This window comes from Ranitomeya imitator, chromosome 3, assembly GCF_032444005.1.
Source record: "Ranitomeya imitator isolate aRanImi1 chromosome 3, aRanImi1.pri, whole genome shotgun sequence".
Taxonomy (NCBI): domain Eukaryota; kingdom Metazoa; phylum Chordata; class Amphibia; order Anura; family Dendrobatidae; genus Ranitomeya; species Ranitomeya imitator.
The window spans coordinates 714,902,344-714,917,686 of record NC_091284.1 but is presented as its reverse complement, the minus strand read 5'-3'; the positions used below and the strand labels follow the sequence as shown (position 1 = coordinate 714,917,686).

General features: G+C 48.9%; 1 protein-coding gene across 1 annotated transcript in view; it reads right to left on the bottom strand.

The window, feature by feature from the left end:
• Positions 1-14,131, bottom strand: part of TESPA1 (thymocyte expressed, positive selection associated 1) — a 72,352-nt gene extending 58,221 nt beyond the window's left edge. The window contains exon 1 of the mRNA XM_069758697.1: positions 14,026-14,131. The gene's annotated coding sequence lies outside the window, so the exon portion shown is untranslated. The remainder of the gene's footprint in view (positions 1-14,025) is intronic.
• Between the last annotated feature and the right edge of the window lie 1,212 nt (positions 14,132-15,343).

Here is a 15,343-nt window from a genome sequence, read left to right as displayed (position 1 = left end):
ACTAAGTACACCCCCGCCCCCGTGTGTGCAAAAGTAAGGGCACCCTGCCCCGTGTGTGAGAAGTAAGTGCGCCCCCAGCCCAGGATGTGCAAAAGTAAGTGCGCCCCCGGCCCCGGGTATGCAAAAGTAAGTGCGCCCCGGGTGTGCAAAAGTAAGTGCGCCCCGGGTGTGCAAAAGTAAGTGGGCCCCGGCTGTGCAAAAGTAAGTGCGCCCCGGGTGTGCAAAAGTAAGAGCGCCCCCGACCCCATGTGTGCAAAAGTAAGTGCGCCCCCGGCCCCGGGTGTGCAAAATTAAGTGCGCCCCCGGCCCCGGGTGTGAAAAGTAAGTGCACCCCCGGTCCCGGGTGTGAAAAGTAAGTGCACCCCCAATTCTGTGGGTGAAAAGTAAGTGCACCACCGCTCCCATGGGTGAAAAGGAAGTGCACCCTCGGTCCCGTGGGTGAAAAGTAAGTGCACCCCCGGTCCCGTGAGTTAAAAGTAAGTGCAACCCCGGTCCCGGGTATGCAAAAGTAAGAGCGCCCCGGCCCCGGGTGTGCAAAAGTGTGCCCCGGGTGTGCAAAAGTAAGTGCGCCCCGGGTGTGCAAAAGTAAGTGTGCCCCGGGTGTGCAAAAGTAAGAGCGCCCCGACCCCATGTGTGCAAAAGTAAGTGCGCCCCGGCCCCGGGTGTGCAAAAGTAAGTGTGCCCCGGGTGTGCAAAAGTAAGTGCGCCCCGGGTGTGCAAAAGTAAGTGCGCCCCGGGTGTGCAAAACTAAGTGCGCCCCGGGTGTGCAAAACTAACTGGGCCCCGAGTGACCCCACCAGGACACAGTTTTGCCAGATAATATCAGCTCTTAAAGTGACCCGCACACCAAATCCGACCCAGAGTGACCCCGGCCACCAAATCGGACCCAGAGTGACCCCGCCCTCCAAATGTGACCCAGAGAGACCCCGCCCATCAAATGTGACCCAGAGTGACCCCGCCCACCAAATGTGACCCAGAGTGACCCCACCCACCAAATGTGACCCAGAGTGACCCCACCCACCAAATGTGACCCAGAGTGACCCCGCCCACCAAATGTGACCCAGAGTGACCCCGCCCACCAAATGTGACCCAGAGTGACCCCGCCCACCAAATCGGACCCAGAGTGACCCCGCCCACCAAATCGGACCCAGAGTGACCCCGCCCACCAAATGTGACCCAGAGTGACCCCGCCCACCAAATGTGACCCAGAGTGACCCCGCCCACCAAATCGGACCCAGAGTGACCACGCCCACCAAATGTGACCCAGAGTGACCCCGCCCACCAAATCGGACCCAGAGTGACCCCGCCCACCAAATGTGACTCAGTGACCCCGCCCACCAAATGTGACCCAGAGTGACCCCGCCCACCAAATGTGACCCAGAGTGACCCCGCCCACCAAATGTGACCCAGAGTGACCCCGCCCACCAAATGTGACCCAGAGTGACCCCGCCCATCAAATCGGACCCAGAGTGACCCCGCCCACCAAATCGGACCCAGAGTGACCACGCCCACCAAATGTGACCCAGAGTGACCCCACCCACCAAATGTGACCCAGAGTGACCCCGCCCACCAAATGTGACCCAGAGTGACCCCGCCCACCAAATGTGACCCAGAGTGACCCCGCCCACCAAATGTGACCCAGAGTGACCCCGCCCACCAAATGTGACCCAGAGTGACCCCGCCCACCAAATGTGACCCAGAGTGACCCCGCCCACCAAATGTGACCCAGAGTGACCCCGCCCACCAAATGTGACCCAGAGTGACCCCGCCCACCAAATGTGACCCAGAGTGACCCCGCCCATCAAATCGGACCCAGAGTGACCCCGCCCACCAAATCGGACCCAGAGTGACCCCGCCCACCAAATGTGACCCAGAGTGACCCCGCCCACCAAATGTGACCCAGAGTGACCCCGCCCACCAAATGTGACCCAGAGTGACCCCGCCCACCAAATGTGACCCAGAGTGACCCCGCCCACCAAATGTGACCCAGAGTGACCCCGCCCACCAAATGTGACCCAGAGTGACCCCGCCCACCAAATGTGACCCAGAGTGACCCCGCCCACCAAATGTGACCCAGAGTGACTCCGCCCACCAAATCGGACCCAGAGTGACCCCGCCCACCAAATCGGACCCAGAGTGACTCCGCCAACCAAATGTGACCCAGAGTGACCCCGCCCACCAAATGTGACCCAAAGTGACCCCGCCCACCAAATGTGACCCAGAGTGACCCCGCCCAACAAATGTGACCCAGAGGTGCCCCGCCCACCAAATCTGACCCAGAGGTGCCCCGCCCACCAAATCTGACCCAGAGGTGCCCCACCCACCAAATCTGACCGAGGTGCCCTGCCCACCAAATCTGACCCAGAGGTGCTCTGCCCACCAAATCTGACCCAGAGTGGCCCCGCCCACCAAATCTGACCCAGAGTGGCCCCTCCCACCAAATCGGACCCAGAGTGGTCCCGTCTACCAAATCGGACACAGAGTGGCCCCGCCCACCAAATCATCCCCTGAGGGGCCCCGCCCACCAAACCAGCGCCTGAGGGGCACCCAAGTGTGAAAGTCTTGCAGGGGCAGCCCGGCCACCATTACAAAGCACTATCTGTAGTTCCTTCAGGAAATACCCATCTAGTTCTTCTTATTATTATTAGGCTTTTTTCCGCAATTAATGCGGCCCGAACCGCTACACGCACAGACTCCAGTGAGGTGTCATTTCGAAGCCAGCGTCCATGAGAGGTGTGCTAAGTATTTTTCGTGTCGATCAGATTTGTAGTTTTGGCGCAATTAGCGTTTGAAAATTGTTTTCCACTCATTGGAAAGCATTGCCTCCAATGCATTTCAATAGGGAAATTTTGCCATAAGCTTATAATGGCTGTTTTCTGAGGCAATTTAGAAATAACTGCCAACTGCCACCTGGCTGATTAGCTCATTGCTATGTGCAGTCAGACCCAGTTACTATGACAACGCCTACGAACTCTACATGACCCCACCAGGACACAGTTTTGCCAGATAATATCAGCTCTTAAAGTGACCAACCCACCAAATTGTTACCTGAGGTGTCCAGCCCACCAAATAGGAGGCCGAGGGGCCCCAACCACCACATCGGAGGCCGAGGGGCCCCGACCTCCAAATCGGAGGCTGAGGGGCCCCGACCTCCAAATCGGAGGCCGAGGGGGCCCGACCACCAAATCGGAGGCCGAGGGGCCCCGACCACCAAATCGGAGGCCGAGGGGCCCCGACCTCCAAATCGGAGGCCGAGGGGCCCCGACCTCCAAATCGGAGGCCGAGGGGCCCCGACCTCCAAATCGGAGGCCGAGGGGCCCCGACCTCCAAATCGGAGGCCGAGGGGCCCCGACCTCCAAATCGGACCCTGAGGGGCCCCGACCTCCAAATCGGACCCTGAGGGGCCCCGACCTCCAAATCGGACCCTGAGGGGCCCCGACCTCCAAATCGGACCCTGAGGGGCCCCGACCTCCAAATCGGACCCTGAGGGGCCCCGACCTCCAAATCGGACCCTGAGGGGCCCCGACCTCCAAATCGGACCCTGAGGGGCCCCGACCACCAAATCGGACCCTGAGGGGCCCCGACCTCCAAATCGGACCCTGAGGGGCCCCGACCTCCAGATCGGACCCTGAGGGGCCCCGACCTCCAAATCGGACCCTGAGGGGTCCCGACCTCCAAATCGGACCCTGAGGGGCCCCGACCTCCAAATCGGACCCTGAGGGGCCCCGACCACCAAATCGGACCCTGAGGGGCCCCGACCACCAAATCGGACCCTGAGGGGCCCCGACCACCAAATCGGACCCTGAGGGGCCCCGACCTCCAAATCGGACCCTGAGGGGCCCCGACCACCAAATCGGACCCTGAGGGGCCCCACTTACCAAATCGGACCCTGAGGGGCCCCACTTACCAAATCGGACCCTGAGGGGCCCCACTTACCAAATCGGACCCTGAAGGGCACCCAAGTGTGAAAGTCTTGCAGGGGCAGCCCGGGCACCATTCCAAAGCACTATCTGTAGTTCCTTCAGGAAATACCCATCTAGTTATTATAGTGTTCCAGTTTTATAGGTCTCATTTACATTACAGTTTGTCTTTTTTTATCTGGATCTTTGAAGTCTGCGCAAAAGCCACATCCTCTGCATATAGGCATTAACCGAACATCAGATATACACACAGGACCAGATTCAACATGTAAGATGAGATTATACTTGAAGGGAAATTTTGACAAGGGAGTACATTAATGTATAACTATATTTGTATGGATCAATCATTTTACCAAAATGAGTAATGAATAACATGTACCGTATATACTCGAGTATAAGCCGACCCAAGTATAAGCCGACCCCCCTAATTTTGCCACAAAAAACTGGGAAAACTTATTGACTCGAGTATAAGCCTAGGGTGGGAAATGCAGTAGCTACTCGTAAATTTCAAAAATAAAAATAGATGCTCCATACCGTTCATTATTGCCCCATAGATGCTCCATATACAACTGTGCTATATAGAATGCTCTATACCGTTCGTTATTGCCCCATAGATGCTCCACATAAAGCTGTGCCCCACATATAATGCTCTGCACCGTTGATTATGGCCCCATAGATGCTCCTTATAAAGTTGTGCCCCATATATATTGCTCTGCACCGTTGATTATGGCCCCATAGATGCTCCTTATAAAGCTGTGCCCCATATACGGTATATTGCTCTGCACCATTAATTATGGCCCCATAGATGCTCCTTATAAAGCTGTGCCATATATAATGCTCTGCACCGTACTTTTTGGCCCCATAGACGCTCCTTATATAATGCTGTGCCATATATAATGCTCTGCACCGTTCTTTATGGCCCCATAGATGCTCCTTATAGAATGCTGCTGGTGCTGCCATAAAAAAAAAAAATCACATACTCACCTCTCTTGCTCAGGACGCCGGCGCTTTCAATAATTACCTGCTCCTCGTGCGGCTCCGTCTCCAGCACTGACGCTCAGCAGAGGGCGCGCACTGACTATGTCACTGCGCCCTCTAACCTGAGCGTCACTGCTAGAGGACGCTGCAGACGGAGCCGCACCGGAGCGAGGAGCAAGTAAATATAGCGCAGCGCTGCGCTCGCCGTATACTTACCTGCTCCTGGCGCGGTCCCTGCAGTCCCTGGCTTCCCCGGCGCTGCAGCTTCTTCCTGTAATTGAGCGGTCAACAGTTACCGATCATTTACAGCAATGAATATGCGGCTCCACCCCTATGGGAGGTGGAGCCGCCTATTCATTTCTGTAATGAGCGGTGCCATGTGACCGCTCAGTGCAGGAAGAATCTGCAGCGCCGGGGAAGCCAGGGACTGCAGGGACCGCGCCGCAGCAGGTAAGTATGATTACACAGCCCCTGCTCCCCCTCCCCTGCCGACCTCCCGGTATATGACTCGAGTATAAGCCGAGAGGGGAACTTTCAGCCCAAAAAAGTGGGCTGAAAATCTCGGCTTATACTCGAGTATATACGGTAATTGATTACTGGGGCACATGATTTTAAAATAATGTTGCTATTTTGTTGTCCTCTTCAAATAAACTATCATTAGATGTGTCATTGATATCCATAGATAGAAATAAATAATGTTACATTACAAAGTAATAATGTACTAATACTAGTGTTATCAATATTAGTGTAATATGTATTAATAATGCCACAGTCAATCTCCAACAGCGGCATATAAGGTGTGTTATCCTTTCCAGCATCAGTGTTATAAATGTATATACAGTGGGGCAAAAAAGTATTTAGTCAGTCAGCAATAGTGCAAGTTCCACCACTTAAAAAGATGAGAGGCGTCTGTACTTTACATCATAGGTAAACCTCAACTATGGGAGACAAACTGAGAAAAAAAAATCCAGAAAATCACATTGTCTGTTTTTTTAACATTTTATTTGCATATTATGGTGGAAAATAAGTATTTGGTCAGAAACAAACAATCAAGATTTCTGGCTCTCACAGACCTGTAACTTCTTCTTTAAGAGTCTCCTCTTTCCTCCACTCATTACCTGTAGTAATGGCACCTGGTTAAACTTGTTATCAGTATAAAAAGACACCTGTGCACACCCTCAAACAGTCTGACTCCAAACTCCACTATGGTGAAGACCAAAGAGCTGTCAAAGGACACCAGAAACAAAATTGTAGCCCTGCACCAGGCTGGGAAGACTGAATCTGCAATAGCCAACCAGCTTGGAGTGAAGAAATCAACAGTGGGAGCAATAATTAGAAAATAGAAGACATACAAGACCACTGATAATCTCCCTCGATCTGGGGCTCCACGCAAAATCCCACCCCGTCGGGTCAGAATGATCACAAGAACGGTGAGCAAAAATCCCAGAACCACGCGGGGGGACCTAGTGAAAGAACTGCAGAGAGCTGGGACCAATGTAACAAGGCCTACCATAAGTAACACACTATGCCACCATGGACTCAGATCCTGCAGTGCCAGACGTGTCCCACTGCTTAAGCCAGTACATGTCCGGGCCCGTCTGAAGTTTGCTAGAGAGCATTTGGATGATCCAGAGGAGTTTTGGGAGAATGTCCTATGGTCTGATGAAACCAAACTGGAACTGTTTGGTAGAAACACAACTTGTCGTGTTTGGAGGAAAAAGAATACTGAGCTGCATCCATCAAACACCATACCTACTGTAAAGCATGGTGGTGGAAACATCATGCTTTGGGGCTGTTTCTCTGCAAAGGGGCCAGGACGACTGATCCGGGTACATGAAAGAATGAATGGGGCCATGTATCGTGAGATTTTGAGTGCAAACCTCCTTCCATCAGCAAGGGCATTGAAGATGTAACGTGGCTGGGTCTTTCAACATGACAATGATCCAAAGCACACCGCCAGGGCAACAAAGGAGTGGCTTCGTAAGAAGCATTTCAAGGTCCTGGAGTGGCCTAGCCAGTCTCCAGATCTCAACCCTATAGAAAACCTTTGGAGGGAGTTGAAAGTCCGTGTTGCCAAGCGAAAAGCCAAAAACATCACTGCTCTAGAGGAGATCTGCATGGAGGAATGGGCCAACATACCAACAACAGTGTGTGGCAACCTTGTGAAGACTTACAGAAAACGTTTGACCTCTGTCATTGCCAACAAAGGATATATTACAAAGTATTGAGATGAAATTTTGTTTCTGACCAAATACTTATTTTCCACCATAATATGCAAATAAAATGTTAAAAAAAACAGACAATGTGATTTTCTGGATTTTTTTTTCTCAGTTTGTCTCCCATAGTTGAGGTCTACCTATGATGTAAATTACAGACGCCTCTCATCTTTTTAAGTGGTGGAACTTGCACTATTGCTGACTGACTAAATACTTTTTTGCCCCACTGTATATTTCTAAAACAGATTATCAATTTTTTTGCAGAATTTTCTAAAGTACAGTATATGAGAAAATACGGTAACTACCCAGAAAAAGAAGCGCTCAGCAGAACTATTTTGACAAGTGGTTATCTCTATAAATATTTTCAGTTGCAAGAAGTAGAAAGGATTTCCTGTTTTGGGTTATTTTTATCAGTTTCCATCAACCAAAGAGATTTTATATAATGACGATGTAAGTCTACAATCGATAAATAACAGTAAAATGTGTCATTTAACCAATATGATGCAAACAATAATCCAATTCTGAGATTGATGGAGTTGCAGTTTTCTCTGCTGCTGCAATTATAACCAGTTCCATGTAGAAGATGGAGGTTATGCTGCAATTCTCTGCCCAGTGGTTAGAAGTATTATTGTGCAGGGAAAACTGGGAGGGGACCACATATGAAAGCCAGAACTGCAGATAATGACTATAAGTTGCATGCAAGTTGCACGATAAAATAAAAAAAATTATAATTTTTTTGTTATCTGCAGTTTAGGATCTGAGACACCCAATAGTCACTCAATGGCAATTATTCACGAGACAAATGAATCACAGTCAAAAGCAAATTGCATTGAAGTTTGTGACCAAAAATCCAGAAAATTGAAACAATTATGTCATGGTTGCAATGTGATATTGCAGACTTTGCATTATTAAAGTCATCCTGTGCCATAGCTATAGGCAGACATGTGAGTTCTATTATGTACAATATATGTAATGGCGTCTGCAATCTGTACTGTATATGAGTGATGTGAGTGCAACTAATAAGTGCATGTGTGTGTACCAGTGAAACAGCATAGTGGGGGCAGGGGAGTGGTCCGCCGAGGTGCCGAAGTCTATGGAGGTGCTCCCTTCCTCCACACCTCCGTCAATGTCAAGTGATTGGTGCCAGCAGAGAGAGAGCCCAACCAGAACTTCTAATGCAGAGCGCAACAGACGAGGTAGGCAGCAACCAAGGTTGAGCAGATAATGAATGAAGACATTATTACAATTCATAGTTTTATAGTTTTAAGGTTAACTGCAGACTTGAGTCCATCAAGTTCAACCTTCCCGTACACCGGAGACCAACATTGTGCACAGTATTCCAAATGTGAGAATATTCAGTGTATGTTTTCATTCATTACTAAGAGCTGCCTTTTTTAGTTTATGTGTACACTAACTTTTTGAAGAGTCTTTTGGAGTGGTTCCACTCTGTAAACCTCCAAATTGTTCAATCAAAACACTGAAAAAATGCTTCAGAAAAAACTGCACAAATATTTGAAAAACTCTTTAAAACCACTTCAGGAAATGCTTCAGGAAGAGATAAACGCAACAAAAAACTCCACAGAGAAGGAGATTCCAGTAGCATTCGCCTATAGAAAACTCATAGTTTTCATTTTACCACCTGAAAAAAAAACTCAGTTTACACTGTGCAGTGGGGTTGATTCAGTGTGACAGACAGTGACCACAGGAAAAGGTCACAGCAAACACATTTTAATATCCACACTCACACAGTGTACAGCATACGATATCCTCCCAGATCGCAGCCGGGAAACAAAGCAGTTCGCGGGAGTCTGGTTGCCGAGGGCGACGGAACCACCGTAACATGCTGCGGGGTGCCAGGAGTTCGCTCTGCTGGCTCTGTGTTAACTCATACAGGCTGAGTTTCTGCAGAGCTGACTGCTCCGCAAGTTGCAAACTCCAAACTGACACACCCAAACCATTGCTAACACTCCCTAGACCCCTCAACACAGCCTAAGATCTAACTACCCCTAAAGACAGAAACAGGAAACCTATCTTGCCTCAGAGAAAATCCCCAAAGGATAGATAGCCCCCCACAAATATTGACTGTGAGAGGAGAGGAAAAATCATACGCAGATATGAAATCAGATTTTAGCATAGGAGGCCATACTAGCTAAAAAGAAAGAATAGAACAGAGTACTATGCGGTCAGTATAAAAACACTAGAAAAATATCCACCGCAGAAAATACGGATCACCACATCTGACTAAAGACATGGGGGGGTATATCTGCATCTCCAGAGAAATAGCTAGACTGCAAAAAATCCTTCACAGACCAAGCTGGACAGGACAAAAACATGAAAATGCACAGAACTATAAGGTCCACTGCAGGTGGACAGCAAAAACAAAGCCAGGACTTATCTTTGTAGAAAAACACAGCAAACTGGAGAGACCAGCAGGGAAGTGAATCCTTCAAGAACAATGGACAACTGGCACTGACTAAAGGATCCTGCAAAGCTATATACCCCAGTCAGTCCTGCAATTAGTAGATACACATGTCCACTCCTGCAATCCAGGCCCAACTGCATTACCCTCTACAACCACCGGAGGGAGCCCAAAAGCTGAATTCACAACAACTCTCCTCATATCGAGTGGTCCTCAGGCAGAATTCTGGGATGGGGTGAATCTTGTTGGGGTAGGTGTCAGAGGGAGTGCGTTCAGGTTGCTACTACAGAGGTACCCACAGATCTTTCCTCTCTCCCCAAGCAATACTGGTCTTATGCAGACGTGTTCTCCAAAAAGGTGGCAGAGACCCTTCCGCCCCATCGCCCCTATGACTGTCCTATTGATCTCTTGCCTGGTGCTGAGCCTCCCCGGGGTCGAGTCTATCCGTTATCTCTCCCGGAGATGGAGGCAATGTCACAGTACATCCAGAAAAATCTGGCAAGAGGATTCATTAGGAAGTCAGTGTCACCTGCTGGGGCAGGGTTCTTCTTCGTGCAGAAGAAGAATGGGGAATTGCGTCCATGCGTAGACTACAGGGGTCTTAACGCCATCACCGTTAAGAATAAGTGTCCTTTGCCCTTGATATCTGAGCTCTTCGATAGGCTTCGGGGAGCAAGGGTATTTACTAAATTAGATCTGCGGGGTGCTTACAACCTGATTTGCATCCATGGGGGGACGAATGGAAGACGGCTTTTAACACCAGGGATGGGCACTATGAATATCTGGTGATGCCCTTCGGACTCTGTAATGCCCCAGCCATCTTCCAAGACTTTGTGAACGACATCTTCCGGGATATGCTCTCCACCTCGGTTGTAGTCTATCTGGATGATATTCTCATCTACTCTCCAGATATTGACTCCCACCGGAGAGATGTTTGCAAAGTCTTCGACCTCCTACGGGCAAACTCCCTCTATGCCAAGTTGGAGAAGTGTATGTTCGAGCAGGAGTCCTTACCTTTCCTGGGCTATATCATCTCCGCCCAGGGATTGGCTATGGATCCTGCCAAACTACAGGCTGTGATGGACAGGCAGGAACCCCGTTCACTTAAAGCGGTGCAGCGCTTTATGGGGTTCATTAACTACTATCGTCAGTTCATCCCACACTTCTCAACTTTGGTAGCTCCCTTGGTTGCCCTCACCAAGAAAGGAGCAAATCCCAAGTTGTGGTCAGAGGAGGTCTCCAAGGTCTTTCTCTCGATTAAGTCACACTTCGTTAGCGCTCCCATCCTACATTGCCCCGATGTAGATAAGCCATTTGTCATGGAGGTGGATGCCTCTACCGTTGGTGCTGGAGCAGTCCTTTTCCAAAAAGATGCTCAAGGTCGGAAACATCCTTGCTTCTTAATCTCCAAGACCTTCACACCAGCGGAGAGGAATTATTCCATCGGGAACAGGGAGTTGCTAGCCATGAAGTTAGCTTTTCAGAGTGGAGACATCTCTTGGAGGGAGCTCGCTTTCCCTTCCAAGTGTTCACTGACCACAAGAACTTGGTGTACCTGCAGACAGCCCAGCGGTTAAATTTTCGCCAGGCCAGATGGTCCTTGTTCTTCTCCCGGTTTCATTTCACCCTCCATTTTCTTTCTGAGCAGAAGAACATTCGGGCCAACGCTCTCTCTCGCTCCGTTGTGTCATCTGTGGAGGAGGATGAGGAGCCTCGGCTTATTGTCGCCACCGAGAGCTTGAGAACTGTGGCCCCAGTTTCGCTAGAGTCTGTGCCTCCGGGCAAGACTTTTGTACCATCCAGTTTGCAACTGGAAGTTCTTTCTTGGGCACACTCGTCCAGGGTGGGTGGACGTTTTGGTTCCAAAAGGACATCTGAGTTACTGGCGAGGACATACTGGTGGCTGCATATGGCTCGTGATGTCGCAGAGTATGTTCGGGCGTGTGTCTCTTGCGCCAAGAACAAGTCCCCTAGGCAACGGCCAGCTGGTTTGCTTTACCCTCTGCCGGTGGCGGACAGGCCCTGGGAGATGGTCGGGATGGACTTTGTAGTGGACTTACCAAAGTCTCGTAACTGCACCATTATCTGGGTGATCACCGACCATTTTTCCAAAATGGTGCACTTGGTGCCTCTTCCACGGATACCTTCTGCATGGGCTCTGGCTGTGTTGTTCATCAAATACATCTTTTGCCTACACGGTATGCCAGACAAAATTGTTAGTGACCGGGGTCCCCAGTTTGAGTCTCGATTCTGGAGAGAGCTTTGTCGTCTACTCAGTATTGAGTTGAATCTCTCTTCGGCATATCATCCCAAGACGAATGGCTTGGTATAGAGGGCCAACCAGACCTTGGTCACATATTTACGACATTTTGTCTCTGCCAGGCAGGATGACTGGGCATCCTTGCTACCGTGGGCAGAGTTTGTGCTTAACAACGCCGCAGCCGACTCCACCGGTCAGACTCCATTCCTCCTAAATTACGGCCAGCATCCGCGTGTCCCTGTGCCCATGCCTGTGTCTTCCGCCGATTCCAGGGTGGCAGACTGGGCTGTGGAGGCACGGGACATTTGGGACCGCACTCAGGATGCCATTCTGGCCTCCAAGGAGAGAATGAGATCCTCCGCCGATGCTCATCGACGCCCTGCTCCGACCTTTGCTCCTGGCGACTTAGTGTGGCTCTCCGCCCGTAACATCAGGTTGCGTGTTGAGTCCACTAAGTTTGCACCTCGCTACTTGGGTCCCTTCAAGGTCCTTGAACAGGTTAACCCTGTGGTCTACCGTCTGGCCCTTCCTCCACGCTTGGGTATCACCGACACCTTTCATGTGTCTCTCTTGAAACCCGTATACATGTCCCGGTTTTCCGAGTCATCTGCCGGGACATCGGGTTCGTCTACGGATGATTACGAGGTGAACGCTATTTTGGGGTGCAAGGTGGTACGTGGCAAAAAATTTTATTTGGTGGATTGGAAGGGTTATGGCCCAGAGGACAGGTCCTGGGAGCCTGCTGAACACATTCAAGCTCCACAGCTCATTGCTGCCTTTGAGCGTAGCGAGGACCAAGGAGGGGGGCCCTAGGAGGGGGGGTAATGTTAGGTGTTGAGTTCCCGCCTCTACACAGGGGGAATCTCGAACCATCTCTGCTGCGGTCTCCATTCTTCTCCAGCCGCAGTGGAGTCTGCTCAGCGGAGACGTCGTTCCCAGCATCTTGCTCAGTCTCACTCTGTGCATAGCTTCTGCCATTGAAGCCAGTGCTGGGCAGCGGCGAGCAGACGCTTTTGGGATCTAAGTCCTGCTTTTTCCCTTCTGAGCATGCCCAGGGTGAGATCTCCCATTGGAGATCGAGGGTCACATACTCAGATGCTGCAGCGGTTCCCATTGGTCCTTTATTGGAAGGTCCTGAACGTGCTGCAGCTATATAAGCTGCGCATGACCGCACGGCCATGCGCTAGTGTACATTTGTAAACGTCCCTATTGGATGACTGTTCGCGGAAGGTGGGTGATTGCTATCTAGTGCCCGACTTAGCTACCAGCACGTTACACACCTTACAGCGTCTAATTGCTGTGACCGCCAGTGCGGCGCTGTGCGCTTTCACAGCGCTTTTCTGACCCAAGCCTGGGTGGTTAGTGGCGTCCGCCAGTGTGGCACCACATGCACTGTCGTGCATCTTATATTATTACTTTGGTTACGCCGACACCCCATTAGCGGTGTCGAGCGCAAGTAGTCTAGTCGGACTCGGATCCCAAGTCTTGGGACTAAGCTTGGTGACTCCTTGCTTGCGCTCTTGTGTGCAGTACCGTGGCCCTGTGACTTAACAGGGTTCGCTTCCTTCACACAGGGTGAAGTTAACCCGTGTGTGTATTCACATTGTACCGCCATATAGTCCGTCATTACTTGGCAGCAGGTTCCATCTCTGCACAGTGGATCCCGGGCTGCGAACGCACCTTAATCTATCTTATTATTTGGTGCGTTCCGCTAGCCCTAACAAGGCTTATACTCGAGTCAATAAGTTTTCCCAGTTTTATGTTGCAAAATTAGGGGGGTCGGCTTATACTCGGGTCGGCTTATACTCGAGTATATACGGTACTTTATTTCAGGTATTTTGCATGTATGCCCAGACTCACCCCAAGTGTTGTGATAGCACCCTGCACAACCTGTAACGTGAGAAGTTCTGCCATGTTTTTCCACTAACCCGAGGTTACAAACCCATCTTAAAGTTATAGTGTTAATTTACTGACCTTAGAATCTTTTCCTCTACATTTAATGCTATATTGAATGGTGTCATAAAAAGCACTCAGTGTAAAAAAACATAAAAAAAATCCTAGCTCTTGGAAGATGGGAAGGAGAAAACAATAGAAAATTGTCCAATCGAAAAGGGGTTAATGATAAATGAATACAGAAAATATTGTAAACAGATGGATAGAGATGTAAGTAATACAGATTGAGTGATAATGTGCAGAGTGATAGTTTTACAGACAAACATTGAGTGTATTTACCTTTAGGATTTAATGGAATATCTTCAGAAGAGTTTTCAGAACATGAACTGCAGGACAATACAAATAGATGTTATTTTCTTTTCAATGACAGGTGGATATTCCATGTCTGACAACAGTAACAATTTATGAGAGACACAATTTTCAATAGTTATGTTTATGGGGTTCTAACTCCTCTGTGATTCTCCTTGGCAATTCCCATTCGAAGATATTGACCAATATGATTGTAAAAGACAAGACGAAATTGCAGAAAGTTTCTAAAACGCTATTTTCCATTAATATCTTAGCTCCAGGTTCTTCACTTTGACTTTGTCTACTCTGAATTCCTGGTAACAATCCTTTACTTGTAATGTATACGTCTGTTTGGCTGCTATTGTCAGGCTTTTTGTTTGCTTCATCCTGCCCATTATCATGTCTTGGTGCCGTTGCCTTTCTTGTCTCCTCCGTCCTTCCCAAATTGATTATCTTAGTAACTCTACTTGTTCTTCAGCTGTGACTACTCTAGTTAGTAAAGAAGGTGAAATCTCTAAGGCTATAGTCCCACAATGAGTTTTTAGTGGGTTTTTGATGTTGTAGATTTTCTGCACCATTTCTGTACCCATTCAATAAAATAGATTACTTGCATTTTTTAGAAAATACGCAGTGGACAAAAAAACTCACCAAAACTAATTGTGGGAACGTAGCCCAACACTCAACTTCTAGAGGATGCCAAACCAGATGTGGTTTTGATTATACTAAAGATTTCTAAATAATTTGCTGAGAGAATTTTGAGGTTGTATTAATACAATTAATCTGAATTACATTTTCCAGTGAATTAGTCTTGGGATCCAGAGGAAGCACATGACATGGTTCTCTTTTCAGTGATTTGTATCTTTGCTCTCTTGACTCAGTCTAGAATTTTGTTTTGGCTTATGCAGGTCTACATTATGTTTTCCCCAAAGCAATTATTATATATTAATTATATAATACTTTTCTTCAAATTTTTTTCTCTGTCTTTGGAACTTTTTACGATCATTTACAATAACAAACTATTTAGTCATACATGAAGCTCCAGTCCATTCCTTCTTTACTGTGAAATCAACATTTTAATAACTCTGCACATAAGCTGAAGATATATTTGTAAATCTGACGCCTCTGCCACTCCAGCTATATTCCTAGCCCAGTGCTGCCTTCATCTGCTTGACTGATAGCCATTATGCTTTACTAGATGGTGGCCCGATTCAAATGCATCGGGTATTCTAGAATATGTATGTAGTTTATTTATAAAGATTTCAGAATAATGCAATTTATACACAGGATTCAGCCGGCCGGGCGTGACCAA